General features: G+C 46.7%; 1 protein-coding gene across 1 annotated transcript in view; it reads right to left on the reverse strand.

Moving 5' to 3' along the window:
- LOC126234283 (protein yellow-like) overlaps positions 1-17,818 on the reverse strand; it is a 71,472-nt gene that overhangs the window by 39,370 nt on the left and 14,284 nt on the right. The gene's annotated exons all lie outside the window — the stretch shown is intronic.

Consider the following 17,818-nt stretch of genomic DNA (forward strand, 5'->3'; position numbering starts at 1 on the left):
CCTGGGGTCAGATACATCACATGATCACACTGACAGAACCACAGGCACATAGACACAGGCAACAGAGCATGCACAATGTCGGCACTAGTACAGTGTATACCCACCTTTCGCAGCAATGCAGGCTGCTATTCTCCCATGGAGACGATCGTAGAGATGCTGGATGTAGTCCTGTGGAACGGCTTGCCATGCCATATCCACGTGGCGCCTCAGTTGGACCAGCGTTCGTGCTGGACGTGCAGACCGCGTGAGACGACGCTTCATCCAGTCCCAAACATGCTCAATGGGGGACAGATCCGGAGATCTTGCTGGCCAGGGTAGTTGACTTACACCTTCTAGAGCACGTTGGGTGGCACGGGATACATGCGGACGTGCATTGTCCTGTTGGAACAGCAAGTTCCCTTGCCGGTCTAGGAATGGTAGAACGATGGGTTCGATGACGGTTTGGATGTACCGTGCACTATTCAGTGTCCCCTCGACGATCACCAGTGGTGTACGGCCAGTGTAGGAGATCGCTCCCCACACCATGATGCCGGGTGTTGGCCCTGTGTGCCTCGGTCGTATGCAGTCCTGATTGTGGCGCTCACCTGCACGGCGCCAAACACGCATACGACCATCATTGGCACCAAGGCAGAAGCGACTCTCATCGCTGAAGACGACACGTCTCCTTTCGTCCCTCCATTCACGCCTGTCGCGACACCACTGGAGGCGGGCTGCACGATGTTGGGGCGTGAGCGGAAGACGGCCTAACGGTGTGCGGGACCGTAGCCCAGCTTCATGGAGACGGTTGCGAATGGTCCTCGCCGATACCCCAGGAGCAACAGTGTCCCTAATTTGCTGGGAAGTGGCGGTGCGGTCCCCTACGGCACTGCGTAGGATGCTACGGTCTTGGCGTGCATCCGTGCGTCGCTGCGGTCCGGTCCCAGGTCGACGGGCACGTGCACCTTCCGCCGACCACTGGCGACAACATCGATGTACTGTGGAGACCTCACGCCCCACGTGTTGAGCAATTCGGCGGTACGTCCACCCGGCCTCCCGCATGCCCACTATACGCCCTCGCTCAAAGTCCGTCAACTGCACATACGGTTCACGTCCACGCTGTCGCGGCATGCTACCAGTGTTAAAGACTGCGATGGAGCTCCGTATGCCACGGCAAACTGGCTGACACTGACGGCGGCGGTGCACAAATGCTGCGCAGCTAGCGCCATTCGACGGCCAACACCGCGGTTCCTGGTGTGTCCGCTGTGCCGTGCGTGTGTTCATTGCTTGTACAGCCCTCTCGCAGTGTCCGGAGCAAGTATGGTGGGTCTGACACACCGGTGTCAATGTGTTCTTTTTTCCATTTCCAGGAGTGTATAATGATAAAAAAAAATGGTTCAAATGGCTCTGAGCACTATTGGACTTAACTTCTGAGGTCATCACTCCCCTAGAACTGGGAACTGCTTAAAACTAACTAACCTAAGGACATCACACACATCTACGCCCGAGGCAGGATTCGAACCTGCTACCGTAGCGGTCGCTCGGTTCCAGACTGTAGCGCCTAGAAACGCTCGGCCACCTCGGCCGGCCGATCTATAATGATACAGTTTTGTTATTTTTAGATTATCAAACAGTACACGTCACGGTTTTTTATGTAAAAAAAGTAATTACTTACGATTTGCTGCGAACTGCGTTTCCTCTCATCTGGTCTGGAGGTCGCACTACCACTTTATTACCGACATATAAGCACAGTTTTGAGTTCCGACCTTGTTTTTCATTCTTTTCTGTGGTGTACTGTTGTTCATTTGCCACTCGATCTAACTATTTCTTCGGACACTGTGCTATTAACAACGTAAATATTACAACTTCATTAGATGTTTGCTCCTTTTTGATGTGTTTACTTACTTGTTGCCAATCTAACGAAGTATATCTTCAAAATCAACTTCAATTCATGGTGTCTTTGTCATGTTGAAGTCGTTCTTCATTAACATCAACTAACCACGTCCAACCTTTAAGTTACCTCTTACGCGACTGGCGCGAAATCTGAACAGACATCATCTTCCAGATGTAGAAATATGCCTGCCAATTTTCGTTTATGTTGCACAACTCCTTCTTGGTGTTGCGATTTTTTTCCGTCAGTATAGTATAAAGTAAAATAAAGGCACGAAAAAGTCAAAATTTTCCAAGATTTGGTAAAAGAAATTAAAGATGTTTTACATTTAAGAAGGGAGCGTACCCTATCTTCTCCCTGCACTGACTGTTAGTGACATTGTTTGGATTCAGCGAACTTATACGTAGCTTGACAAGAGACAAAAGCTGCGGACTCACCTTTAGGGGTTAGCTCATTCACAACTATATCATAACAGCAGACCTCACTCATTCTTTTGCACAATCTGCAGCCAAATAAGGTCACAACTCAGGTCCTGGTGGTCCACAATGACTCAAAACAAGGCTACTGTACTATGCATGAGTGTTGAATGACGTCATTTTTCCCTTTTTTGGCTGTAATTATTAGACAAAACTTTAAATGTTTCAAACAATTAGCTGTTTTCCGCCTATATGACGATTTTCAAGTTGATCAGTGTCTACAGATGACTTACAACAATTCACGTAAAGCTATAAAATCACGTATGCATCTATGCACAAAAGTATCAGCTGCCCACAGATATGCTGAAATTGATTAAGCGGTAGTGTGAAGAAGACACAATTATGAGTAGGTTAACAGATCCAAATTTAAAATTGCTCGAAAGGATGCCCAGTCTCACTGACGCTGAAAAGTGTATTGTAAAGGGAGATCTCAGAAAGCAAGCTCCATCGTGGCACAATTAAAAACCTAAGAGCAAAGACAGGAGTAGCTTTAGAGGTTACGCAAATACCTCGTTAACCGGACAGCACTTGAACGTTTATTTGGTTGCCTCTTCGCTAACATCTGAGTGTGAGCGACTGAATACTGAAACGCACTACACACTGCTAAATTTATTTCAGCCGGCATACTTTTATCAGATGCAGATTTAATTTGGATCTGACGTCGTTTTCCTGAGTTCTCTGTGTTTCTTCATGGCCCAGTTCGAATAAATGGTTGAAATGGCTCTGAGCACTATGGGACTTAACTGCTGAGGTCATCAGTCCCCTAGAACTTAGAACTACTTAAACCTAACTAACCTAAGGACATCACACACATCCATGCCCGAGGCAGGATTCGAACCTGCGACCGTTGCGGTCACGCGGTTCCAGACTGTAGCGCCTAGAACCGCTCAGCCACACCGGTCGGCCAGTTCGAATACATTATTAAAAATCATGTATGAGTATTTACAGTTTATGGAACAGGCTCAGTGCGATTTTCATTCGTTGTTACACAGCATCGTTTCCAGAAAAAGGAAGACTCATATTCCTATTACTTACAAAAAAGGAAATGACAGGTAAGGTTTTCCATTACGGTCAGGCAATTAAATGCAAGCACCAATCCCCAGTTCTCGAGGGTGAACATCACCTTCCTGAGAGGAAGAGAAGGTTAGATTATGTTAGATTAGTGTGATTAGTGACTGAGCACTTGCTCAGAGGGAAAAGACCGAGGGAAGAGAGAGCCTATGCGCGGAAATAATATGTGGAAGTCCTGGCTGCAACGTGTTTGACCACCACCTAGGTAGTGGTGATGTGAATCCTATCCCACACAAATACTAATCGATTTCCTTACCTTATCTCCCTGTTTATTTACGTTTTATGCAGATGAACAATGATAAATTCTCGTAGAATTCGTTATACCATACATAACCTACTACAATCAAATAAATCATACGGGAAGATGGACTCACGAAATTCCGCAACTAAACTAACATCGGAAACATTAATAATAATTTTAGGGCCATTGTTTAACATGCATTTCCTGCTGTCTGATGACAAATGAGAAACTCTTTTTAACTAATGCTGAGTATTCTGATAGAAAGCGCCCGTCTGAGTCACACAGAAAATATTCACAGCTCAACGGCAAGGAACAACATACCCCTGTTGTACTGGCAGTATGTCGCTAGGCTAGCATTTCCTAGAAGAAGTCAGGTTAATGGGAGGTAACGGGTGTGCGGCCGTTCACACCAGTTGTTAATGACTTCCTCCTTAGAGTGTTTGTCAACTTTTCGGGAAAGCCAGTTTGCTTACTACACACGAATCATGTCGAACAGGCCTGCAATACATTTTTAAAAATGCAAATCGATGCTGATATTCAACACGCCATCTGCGAGGACTCCTCAGAACTGCCACCGTGGCATATCTGAAGTGTGTACGAACAGTATTCCAAGAGGAGACAATCACATGTTAGTGCGTAGGAGAAGGATAGGGGAGTAACCGAATGACGACCGAAATGGTGTCACCTGCAGCGCTCACTGATCTCTATACCTGCTCTGACTTTCGTTTCTGTTTTTACGGACAGTAAGTAATCATGCTAGGTGGAGAAATGCATGATACGAATTGTGCTGTCTTACATTGTATTTATTCACTACCGGTTTCGATTAGGGACCATCTTCACAACGGAAAAATACACTCCTGGAAATGGAAAAAAGAACACATTGACACCGGTGTGTCAGACCCACCATACTTGCTCCGGACACTGCGAGAGGGCTGTACAAGCAATGATCACACGCACGGCACAGCGGACACACCAGGAACCGCGGTGTTGGCCGTCGAATGGCGCTAGCTGCGCAGCATTTGTGCACCGCCGCCGTCAGTGTCAGCCAGTTTGCCGTGGCATACGGAGCTCCATCGCAGTCTTTAACACTGGTAGCATGCCGCGACAGCGTGGACGTGAACCGTATGTGCAGTTGACGGACTTTGAGCGAGGGCGTATAGTGGGCATGCGGGAGGCCGGGTGGACGTACCGCCGAATTGCTCAACACGTGGGGCGTGAGGTCTCCACAGTACATCGATGTTGTCGCCAGTGGTCGGCGGAAGGTGCACGTGCCCGTCGACCTGGGACCGGACCGCAGCGACGCACGGATGCACGCCAAGACCGTAGCATCCTACGCAGTGCCGTAGGGGACCGCACCGCCACTTCCCAGCAAATTAGGGACACTGTTGCTCCTGGGGTATCGGCGAGGACCATTCGCAACCGTCTCCATGAAGCTGGGCTACGGTCCCGCACACCGTTAGGCCGTCTTCCGCTCACGCCCCAACATCGTGCAGCCCGCCTCCAGTGGTGTCGCGACAGGCGTGAATGGAGGGACGAAAGGAGACGTGTCGTCTTCAGCGATGAGAGTCGCTTCTGCCTTGGTGCCAATTATGGTCGTATGCGTGTTTGGCGCCGTGCAGGTGAGCGCCACAATCAGGACTGCATACGACCGAGGCACACAGGGCCAACACCCGGCATCATGGTGTGGGGAGCGATCTCCTACACTGGCCGTACACCACTGGTGATCGTCGAGGGGACACTGAATAGTGCACGGTACATCCAAACCGTCATCGAACCCATCGTTCTACCATTCCTAGACCGGCAAGGGAACTTGCTGTTCCAACAGGACAATGCACGTCCGCATGTATCCCGTGCCACCCAACGTGCTCTAGAAGGTGTAAGTCAACTACCCTGGCCAGCAAGATCTCCGGATCTGTCCCCCATTGAGCATGTTTGGGACTGGATGAAGCGTCGTCTCACGCGGTCTGCACGTCCAGCACGAACGCTGGTCCAACTGAGGCGCCACGTGGATATGGCATGGCAAGCCGTTCCACAGGACTACATCCAGCATCTCTACGATCGTCTCCATGGGAGAATAGCAGCCTGCATTGCTGCGAAAGGTGGATATACACTGTACTAGTGCCGACATTGTGCATGCTCTGTTACCTGTGTCTATGTGCCTGTGGTTCTGTCAGTGTGATCATGTGATGTATCTGACCCCAGGAATGTGTCAATAAAGTTTCCCCTTCCTGGGACAATGGATTCACGGCGTTCTTATTTCAATTTCCAGGAGTAGATCCCACTTATGACGCCTTAGAACAAGAAAAAGGCGAAACGCGTCTGGGAGAAATAAATTAAGTGGCAGCAGGAAAGGCTGGTTTGATTTACAAAACAAGCTAACGGTCTTGCCGCAGTCGTAACACCGGCTTCCGTCAGATCATCGAAGTTAAGCGCTATTGGGCTGGGATAGCACTTGTGCGGGTGACCATCTGGTGTGCCGAGTGCTGTTGGCAAGCGGGGTGGACTCAGCCCTTGTGAGGCAAACTGAGGAGCTACTTGATTGAGAAGTAGCGGCTCCGGTCTCGTAAACTGACATACGGCCGGGAGAGCGGTGTGCTGACCACGTGCCCCTCCATATCCACATCCAGTGGCGCCTGTGGACTTAGGATGACGCGGCGTCCAGTCGGTACAGTTGGGCCTTCCAAGGCCTGTTCAGGTGGCGTTTAGTAGATCTGCAAAGCAAGTACTTCTATGTCAGCTCTGAGCCATACGCTCTGTGGGTTGCATTTCGCTGGCCACAAACCAGCGCCATCTGGCGTCAAGCGAGACCTCATTGGAGGGCAGCGTGGATATCTGTTACGTTTTCTGATGAAAGCTGGATCTGTCTGAGTGCCAGTGATGGTCTTGTATTGGATAGGAGAAGTCCTGATATGCGCCTGCAACCATAGTGTCTGAAGCCTAGACGCACGAAACCTACACGTGAAGTTATGGTCTGAGGAGCGATTTCGTATGACAACAGGAGTTCTCTCGTAGCTATTCCACGCACCTTGACTGGAAGTTTATACGTCAGTCTGGTGATTCCACCCGTTGTACTACCATTCATGAACAACATTCCAGGGGATGTTTTCCAACAGGATAACTCTCGTCCGCATACCGCTGTTATAGCCAAACATCCTCGACAGAGTGTCGACTTGCTACTTTGGCCTGCTCGATCGCCACATCTGTCTCCAGTCGGGTACATATGAGACATCATCTGACGACAACTCAGGTGTCACCCACAAACAGCATTAAACGTCCCTGCACTGACCAAGTGCAACAGGCATGGAGGTCCTTCCCACAAACTGACACCTGGAATCTGTACGACACAATACATGCACTTTTGCCTGCAATATCAGTCACTTAAATGTGTTATATAGACAAATGTGTTCCCGAAATTTCATTACTCTACATTAGTTATTTCTTGGTGTTGTATTCTGTGTATTCCTAGTTAAGTTTTTGCACTCAGTAGGCTAAATGTTCCATGAACTCCATCTCTTGCGTGTCTGGAAAAGTAATATTACGGTCTCATTCAGTAAAGAGCCGCAAAACAAATTGGAAGCATAAAACAAATGTGAGTACGCGTGGTGGCTGTCAAAGGGCGCACAAGATCATATAGCTGTATAAGAACAGGATAGAATAGCTGAACTCTGTGATATGAAATGTTTCACTGCAGCATTTCATTTCCTCATTATTCGGCGTAACGTATTTCTTTACTTGGCTGCGATATCTCTAACTTCAGAATAAGACATTAACCACTGTACAAAACGGAGAAACATTAAGCTCCTATTACGTATGTAGACTAATACAAAAACGACATTAGCAGCACAATTAGCCATTTATTCGTTTGGCGAAGAAAAAGCGATGTTGATACCGACTGAAGTGGTTTGAAAGCTACTTGAAAAATAAGCAGCAGCGTCTTGTCTCCGGCAAAGAAAAAACGTCTCCGAAGCTTCTCACAGGACTGCCTCAGTGGCCAGTCCAGAGCGCACTATTGTTTTCCCTGTAGTGAACGACATCACTTCGGGTCTGTCCTCCTGTCCACAGCTTTTCTTTGCGGACGACCGCCAGCTTGACTCAAGTGCCACACCTCAAGATGGCACCATCGTACGGATTAATGACGATCCGTCTTCAGAGTTCAGATGGACGCAAAACCTGGGACTTGAACTAAATGAGAAAAAGCCCTGGGTAATTTTAAAATGCCATCGAAAATTATTTAGTTATGCATTCCACGAAAAATTACCTCCTATTCTTCGCCACGGCATCGCAATAACGTATCAGGAAACAGTAAAGAACTTGGACGTAACTTTGAATGAGAACCTAAAAGGGGCAGAAAATATTGTCATCTCATGCAAGACGACGTCTGGTTGCATCTATGTCATGGAGAAGTTTCGGTACATATTTTCACAGGACGTGAAACGTAAACTTACGCAGTCACTCATTCTTCTGGACCTCCACTGTTGCGATAACGGGATGTAATCCAGCACGGTGCGAGTAATGAAAACTCTAGACCTTTGAAACTAGCCACGAAAACTTGTGTGTATTTCACGTGCAACATCCGTGTATTTCACCGTATCAGTGCTTCATACGTCCAGTTAGGATAAAAATATCTGATCAGGCGAAAATCCCATCCACTTCAGTTGCCAGTAATTTCTCATTTATCGCACGACCGGTTTCGAAGCCTAAAGCCTCAGCTTCAGGTGCCAACAAGTAATTATGGAAACATAAATGTGAAGCGGTCGGGCCAGTCAGTCGTGGGGGGACCACACCCTTGTCAAACAAACATATGAGAGCGTAGGACCAGCAACCACGGTGGCCGTTTGGACAGCAGGACACGGACTTCATCGGTTTGTCGTGTGAGTGATCCCACATGACTTACTGGCCCCACCGCCACCAAATAACGGTTTCATAATTACCTGGCGGCACCTGAAGACGGAGCTTTAGACTTCGCAACCGGTCGCGCAATAACTAAGACGTTACTGGCAGCTGAAGCGAATTTTGTACTATATAGAACAGAATAGCTGCGACCAGACAGATTATGTGCCTACTACAAGCTATGTCTGCTTCACAGATTTCTCAGTCTGCAGGCACCAGGGTACCTCACATCAGAGATCAAGTATTTGTCATGTCATTACAATCGAAACACATGGTCTCACACTTATCTAGTATCCTGGCTGTGCCGATCCATAAATCGAAAACATTCCATAATCACTCCTCTGCAGCTGCTGCCCTGCATTTCACGCACAATGCAGTGTCCTGTTTTTTTTTATTTTTTTTATTTTTTTAAAAGAAAAGAATAAGATGAAGCGCTGCTTTGCGTTAGCCTCGTGACGTTACCTCAAGAAGTAACGTATACAAGGTGTCCCCCCCAAAAAAACACCAACAAACTTTAGGGACAGGTACCTTGCACCAAAACAAGAAAAAAATGTCTAGTAAACATGGGTCTAAAATGCATACCTTAACAGCTGTGATTGCATGTTCAGTAGAAGAGATGTGTTTCACACTAGCGAAGATGAACAAGTCCTCGTATCTCTTAAATCATGCATTTTAGGACCCCCTCTTTACAGAATATTTTTGTGGTTTAGTCCATACTAACTCTTCCCCAAATATGGTCAGCAAAGTCTTTGCAGTAGAAGATTTCAGTTTCGTAGTATGGAAGATGAACACTTGCTCATAGCTCGTAAGGTATGCATTTTAGAGCCCATGTTTACCACATTTTTTTCTTGTTTTGGTGCAAGGGATCTGTCCCTAAAGCTTTTTGGTGTTTCTGCGGGACACGCTGTAAGCCATTTTCCCCTCTGCCAAACTGTAGAGGAAATGCTTGTTTCTCTTTTCATATGAAATAAAAACTTTGAGGTTCGCCGATGACATTGTAATTCTGTCAGAGACAGCAAAGGACTTGGAAGAGCAGTTGAATGGAATGGATGGTGTCTTGAAGGGAGGATATAAGATGAACATCAACAAAAGCAAAACGAGGATAATGGAATGTAGTCGAATTAAGTCGGGTGATGTTGAGGGTATTAGATTAGGAAATGAGACACTTAAAGTAGTAAAGGAGTTTTGCTATTTGGGGAGCAAAATAACTGATGATGGTCGAAGTAGAGAGGATATAAAATGTAGACTGGCAATGGCAAGGAAAGCGTTTCTGAAGAAGAGAAATTTGTTAACATCGAGTATAGATTTAAGTGTCAGGAAGTCTTTTCTGAAAGTATTTGTATGGAGTGTAGCCATGTATGGAAGTGAAACATGGACGATAAATAGTTTGGACAAGAAGAGAATAGAAGCTTTCGAAATGTGGTGCTACAGAAGAATGCTGAAGATTAGATGGGTAGATCACATAACTAATGAGGAGGTACTGAATAGGATTGGGGAGAAGAGGAGTTTGTGGCACAACTTGACCAGAAGAAGGGATCGGTTGGTAGGACATGTTCTGAGGCATCAAGGGATCACCAATTTAGTATTGGAGGGCAGCGTGGAGGGTAAAAATCGTAGGGGGAGACCAAGAGATGCATACACTAAGCAGATTCAGAAGGATGTAGGTTGCAGTAGGTACTGGGAGATGAAGAAGCTTGCACAGGATAGAGTAGCATGGAGAGCTGCATCAAACCAGTCTCAGGACTGAAGACCACAACAACAACAACATGTCTGTCACGCCATTATCTTCATTACATGTTATTTTTGTCACGTTCCTTATACTCTCCGTCTCTCACGCCTCCTCTGTCCTCGATTGCTGCTAACTCTCACTGTTTAAACCTTCGCGCCTGTAATTTGGCTTTATCAGTGTGTCACAATCGAAAATACACTGCGTTTTATTTCTCTGCACTAATTATGTCACAGTAATTTCCAAATGTTGGATTTGATACAATGTCAACTTATCATAATGAATGTAACGTAAAACATGCGTAGTCAGTTGTTACAGGGTTCCTTATGGCCCTAATCTTGCCACGTTACACTGTCGCGTCCGTGTTATTTGCAGCACGACTTGAGCAACAATGACCTGTGAGCTAGCTCCGCCGTAAAATCTTATGAAGTTAGCAGGACTAAGCCTTCTTCAGTTACTTAGGGCAGGTGAGTGGAACGGAGACGGCTGTTATCATACTAGAAAGAGTTCTGGATTTCGAACAGGTATTGTTGAAACAGTTCAACAATATCATATACATGTACATTATTGGGAGAGGTGTCTCACAGTGGCTTTACCTGTGTGGCTTTCGTTCAAGAGACAGTTGCATTAAGGCAAACTGTTCCAGTTATTCTAACAATTTTGCTTACTAGCCACCAGAAATGAGTACTGTTCCTTGACTCACTCGACTCACAGAGCATACACAGTTATATTTCGCTCTGTCGCCTTAAGGAAATCGGAAATTGGTGGTAACGTCTTATGGGACCAAACCGCTGAGGTCATCGGTCCCTAAGCTTACACACTACTTAATCTAACTTAAACTAACTTACGCTAAGGACAACACACACACCCAAGCCCGAGGGAGGACTCGAACCTCGGACGTGGGGAGCCACACTAACTGTGACAAGGCGCCTAAGACCGCTCGGCTACCCCGCGCGGCTCGTCTTAATTACGAGTGCTAGGCCACGACAGGCCGTCTTTACAGAAACACACATACTAGCTCACTAGCAGAGACAAGAGGAGACTGCTCTTGTTCTTTTAACTACAGGTATTATGTGACAAGAGGCAAAGGCATCAAATACACTCCTGGAAATGGAAAAAAGAACACATTGACACCGGTGTGTCAGACCCACCATACTTGCTCCGGACACTGCGAGAGGGCTGTACAAGCAATGATCACACGCACGGCACAGCGGACACACCAGGAACCGCGGTGTTGGCCGTCGAATGGCGCTAGCTCCGCAGCATTTGTGCACCGCCGCCGTCAGTGTCAGCCAGTTTGCCGTGGCATACGGAGCTCCATCGCAGTCTTTAACACTGGTAGCATGCCGCGACAGCGTGGACGTGAACCGTATGCGCAGTTGACGGACTTTGAGCGAGGGCGTATAGTGGGTATGCGGGAGGCGGGGTGGACGTACCGCCGAATTGCTCAACACGTGGGGCGTGAGGTCTCCACAGTACATCGATGTTGTCGCCAGTGGTCGGCGGAAGGTGCACGTGCCCGTCGACCTGGGACCGGACCGTAGCGACGCACGGATGCACGCCAAGACCGTAGGATCCTACGCAGTGCCGTAGGGGACCGCACCGCCACTTCCCAGCAAATTAGGAACACTGTTGCTCCTGGGGTATCGGCGAGGACCATTCGCAACCGTCTCCATGAAGCTGGGCTACGGTCCCGCACACCGTTAGGCCGTCTTCCGCTCACGCCCCAACATCGTGCAGCCCGCCTCCAGTGGTGTCGCGACAGGCGTGAATGGAGGGACGAATGGAGACGTGTCGTCTTCAGCGATGAGAGTCGCTTCTGCCTTGGTGCCAATGATGGTCGTATGCGTGTTTGGCGCCGTGCAGATGAGCGCCACAATCAGGACTGCATACGACCGAGGCACACAGGGCCAACACCCGGCATCATGGTGTGGGGAGCGATCTCCTACACTGGCCGTACACCACTGGTGATCGTCGAGGGGACACTGAATAGTGCACGGTACATCCAAACCGTCATCGAACCCATCGTTCTACCATTCCTAGACCGGCAAGGGAACTTGCTGTTCCAACAGGACAATGCACGTCCGCATGTATCCCGTGCCACCCAACGTGCTCTAGAAGGTGTAAGTCAACTACCCTGGCCAGCAAGATCTCCGGATCTGTCCCCCATTGAGCATGTTTGGGACTGGATGAAGCGTCGTCTCACGCGGTCTGCACGTCCAGCACGAACGCTGGTCCAACTGAGGCGCCAGGTGGAAATGGCATGGCAAGCCGTTCCACAGGACTACATCCAGCATCTCTACGATCGTCTCCATGGGAGAATAGCAGCCTGCATTGCTGCGAAAGGTGGATATACACTGTACTAGTGCCGACATTGTGCATGCTCTGTTGCCTGTGTCTATGTGCCTGTGGTTCTGTCAGTGTGATCATGTGATGTATCTGACCCCAGGAATGTGTCAATAAAGTTTCCCCTTCCTGGGACAATGAATTCACGGTGTTCTTATTTCAATTTCCAGGAGTGTATTTTTGTCGCTCTGCGTTTATCTTATTGTAAGTCAGTTGCTCTCCAAAATGTAATACGGCCTTACTCGCAGATTGCTTACTGATGCATAGCATTCAGCACCGCAACGTCGAGATTTCGCTGGTGAACTGCAAGGCGTCCATGTATGCCTTCCGACTTCGACTGCTCCTGTACTGCGTTTAGCACACTACTGCTCATACAGCGCCTCATTTATAGTATCAGCTTAATGTTTGCAAGGTGTCACGTGAAATAGCTTCTACTTCTCCTTACTGCTTTCCTAATTTCTGGAAAATTCGAACCCCTGTTGGAGTGATTTTCGAAATAAGTGTAACCTTGCTAGTGTATCTCCGTATTTCATCTTCTGATCCATCCACTGTTACCTAGAGACATTCACTGCAGAGCCAAAGAAACTGGTACACCAGCCTAATATTGTGTAGAGCCCCTGCGAGCACGCAGAAGAGCCGCAACACGACGTGGCATGGACTCGACTAATGTCTGAAGTAATGCTGGAGGGAACTGACACTATAAATCCTGCAGGGCTGTCCATCAATCTGTAAGAGTACGGGGGAACAGCGTGTTTCAAGGCGTCCCAGATATGCTCAATAATGTTCATGTCTGGGGAGTTTGGTGGCCAGCAGAAGTGTTTAAACTCAGAAGAGTGTTTCTGGAGCCACTCTGTACCAATTCTGGACGTGTGGGGTGTCGCATTGCCCTACTGGAATTTCCCAAGTCCGTCGGAATGCACAATAGACATGAATGGATGCAGGTCATCAGATATGTGCTTGCATAAGTCTAGAGTCGTATATAAACGTGTCAGAGGTCCCATATTACTCCAACTGCACACGAACCAAAGCTTGAACAGTCCCCTGCTTACATGCAGGGTCCATGGGTTCATGAGGTTGTCTCCATACCCTTACACGTCCATCCGCTCGATACAATTTGAAACGAGATTCGTGCGACTAGACAACATGGTTCCACTCATCAACAGTCCAATGTCGGTGTTGGCGGACCCAGACGAGGCGTAAAATTTTGTGTCGTGCAGTCATCAAGGATACACGAGTGGGTCTTCTGCTCTGAAAGCCCATGTCGATGACGTTTTGTTGAATGGCTCGTACGCTGACACCTGTTGATGGCCCAGCGTTGAAATCTGCAGCAATTTGCGGAAGGGCTGCACTTCTGTCACGCCGAGCGATTCTCTTCGGTCGTCCTTGGTATCTTTCTTCAAAAATGGCTCTAAGCACTATGGGACTTAACATCTGAGGTCATCAGTCCCCTAGACTTAGAACTACTTAAACCTAACTAACCTAAGGACATCACACACATCCATGCCCGAGACAGGATTCGAACCTGCGACCGTAGCAGCAGCGCGGTTCCGGACTGAAGCGCCTAGAACCACTCGGTCATAGCGGGCGGCTGGTACCGTTGTTGCAGGGTCTTTTTCCGGCCGCAGCGATGTCTGAGATTGGTGGTTTTACCGGCTTCCTGATATTCACGGTACTTTCGTGATATGGTCGTAAAGGAAAATCCCCACTTCATCGCTGCCTCAGAGACGCTGTAACCCATCGCTCGGGCGGCGACTGTAACACGACGTCCAAACTCACTTAAATCTTCATAACCTGCCATTTTAGCAGCAGTAACCGATCTAACAACTGCGCCAAACACTTGTCTTGTATAGGGATTGCCGACCTCAGTGCCTTATTCTGTCCAGTCTCTTTGGTCCTTCAGTGTATTACCGCAGCTTAGTGACCTGCTTGTTAAAGCACTTTCCCTTTTTCATGCTGATACCACTACGTTTGTTCACCTTACCTATTTGCTACTAATCCTTTGTAATGTGCATCCATGGGGGATCTTCCTAACACCAGTAATGTACGTTCTCTTATATTTAATTTTACTGTATTCTTACAGACATAAACTACACTAAACTCCGTCTGAACAGGCCTCGGGAGGCCCAACGGTACCGACCGGCCGCCGTGTCATCCTGAGCCCTCAGGCGTCACTGGATATGGAGGGGCATGTGTTCAGCACACCGCTCTCCTGGCCGTATGTCAGTTTACGAGACCGGAGCCGTTCTCAATCAAGTAGCTCCTCAGTTTGCCTCACTAGGGCTGAGTGCACCCCGCTTGCCGAAAGCGCTCGTCAGACTGGATAGTCATCCATCCAAGTGCTAGCCCAGCCCGACATCGCTTAACTTCGGTGATCTGAGGGGAACCGGTGTTACCACTGCGGCAAGGCCGTTGGCAATCTTACAGTCATGATAACATGAATAAATAAATGTATGAACTAGTGCGTAAAGAGTTTGACAGAGCATTGAAAGACCTGTGTCGAAACAAGGCCCCCGGGAGTAGACAACATTCCATTAGAACTACTGACGACCTTGGGAGAGCCAGTCATGACAAAACTCTACCATCTGGTGAGCAAGATGTATGAGACAGGCGAAATGCCCTCAGACTTCAAGAAGAATATAATAATTCCAATCCCAAAGAAAGCAGGTGTTGACAGATGTGAAAATTACCGAACTATCAGTTTAATAAGTCACCGCTGCAAAATACTAACGCGAATTCTTTACAGACGAATGGAAAAACTGGTAGAAGCGTGTAACGCCGGAAATGCATATCCTCCTGTTTCCATCTATTGTACTATAATTTGTTTTCCTTATTTTTGTTACCTGAATATATGACATTTCTGTGTCTTTACATATTGAAATTGTTTTACTGTTTATATATATATATATATATATATATATATATATATATATATATATATATATATATATATATATATATATATGCATTTATGTTGGTTTGTTTTGTGAATATTATTTGTATTTATACGCTGGGTCTGGCCTAGGGAAAACTATACTATCGAACGAACACATCGATAGGTCGTGTGGAGAACGAAAGTGTTTAGGATCTTTGGTAGTGTTAACTCTGCCGCGTGGAGCGCGGGCAGAGAGAGAGTCTGGCTGGAGTAGCGAGTGGAGGAGGTGTGTGGTGTGAAGCTCCCGCGAGTCGCCGCGCTTTCGGGGTTTGGCAGCATGTAGTTGCGCTCGACTAGGGATGATACTTTCTGACATGGTGTCGCGGACGGGAAGCATTAGCTGGCGCACATCAAGAGCCCGTTTCGTCTGGTGGCCGTGTCGAGAAGAAGGCGCGCCAACATCCAGCTTCTGCAACAGCGACGGCCAACAATGAGTGACTGTCGCCACATCCTCGATCGACGGCTTCAAACCTTCAATCAACCAACAAGGAAGACTGGAAGCACGTAAAGTTTTAGAACTGTATGGCAGACCTCAGCTTTTCAAACTTTTAAAATTGTTGCATCACAAAATTACAGCTACTTAGCATGAACCTTTGTTGCTCATTGTCCCAATAGCATTACCAAGCAGGGTCCCTTCCTTTTCCGGAATGAACCCGAGTGTCGTTCAAATTCAGACGCCAGCAATAAAATACAATCATTCCATTTCACTACTTTAATTTCAAAGTTCAGTTAAAGTATTCATAGCTGGCTACAATACTTAGATTACACGAGCACAAATTAAGAGTGCGAGTTTTGTTAGCATATTTTAGCTTACCTGTGACTGCAGCTCAGCTTGGTACGTACTAAATTTTACTATTGTTAATTGTTCAGAATCATTTAATTCAAGTTCAAATTTAATCTCTTATTTCTAAATTGCGTAGATTCAAGTAGCTTTTGAAATGATGTTGGGGTAGTCCAAGACTAACCGTATTTTACTGAATTTCGATGTGCTTCAGAAGCAAAGTTCACTATTAAATTCATTCACTAAATTAACTTTCAATTTTCCAGTTTTATTAATTCTTTTGATAAATTAAGTCAGGGTGTAGCGAAATTTATTACTTCAGACAAACATCCAGTTTTCACACAACACGTGTCAACCTTCAGTTGCCACGCTTCTAGTGCTAATTATATGTGTAATAATATTTCTTTTTCAGTTACTATAGTAATTGTCCTTAGGACTGGCGACCTTAATTTCCCCAAAATCTCAAATATCTAATTACCGCTAGTTGATTGTTAACGTAACGGCCGCACATTTACTTTCTTTATTAACTTTACCCCTATTTCAAAATTAATTTCCACCAGTTTCATTAGCATTTTTCCTTTCATTTAGATGTAACCCTTTCCTCCCTCTTTACCGACAAATTAACCTCGGTGACGATTGCTTTTCCCAAATTTCCATTAGGTACACGCGGTTTAATTTTTCACTGTCATTAAGGTCGATAAGTGAGGGGGAGGTTACAAGCGGACCTCGGGGAAGATCAGTTTGGATTCCGTAGAAATGTTGGAACACGTGAGGCAATACTGACCTTACGATTTACCTTAGAAGAAAGATTAAGGAAAGGCAAACCTACATTTGTAGACTTAGAGAAAGCTTTTGGCAATGTTGACTGGAATACTCTCTTTCAAAGGCTATTTACAATTCGTACAGTAACCAGATAACAGTTATAAGAGTCGAGGGGCATGAAAGGGAAGCAGTGGTTGGGAAGAGAGTGAGACATGGTTGTAGCCTATCCCCAATGTTATTCAATCTGTATATTGAGCAAGCAGTGAAGGAAACAAAAGAAAAATTCGGAGTAGGTATTAAAATCCATGGAGAAGAAATAAAAACTTTGAAGTTTGGCGATGAGATTGTAATCCTGTCAGAGACAGCAAAGGACTTGGAAGAGCAGTTGAACGGAATAGACAGTGTCTTGAAAGGAGGATATAAGATGAACATCAACAAAAGCAAAACGGGGATAATGGAATGTAGTCGAATTAAGTCGGGTGATGCTGAGGGAATTAGATTAGGAAATGAGACACTTAAAGTAGTAAAGGAGTTTTGCTATTTGGGGAGCAAAATAACTGATGATGGTCGAAGTAGAGAGGATATAAATTGTAGACTGGCAATGGCAAGGAAAGCGTTTCTGAAGAAGAGGAATTTGTCAACATCGAGTATAGATTTAAGTGTCAGGAAGTCGTTTCTGAAAGTATTTGTATGGAGTGTAGCCATGTATGGAAGTGAAACATGGAC

The sequence above is a fragment of the Schistocerca nitens genome, chromosome 2, assembly GCF_023898315.1.
Source record: "Schistocerca nitens isolate TAMUIC-IGC-003100 chromosome 2, iqSchNite1.1, whole genome shotgun sequence".
Lineage (NCBI taxonomy): Eukaryota > Metazoa > Arthropoda > Insecta > Orthoptera > Acrididae > Schistocerca > Schistocerca nitens.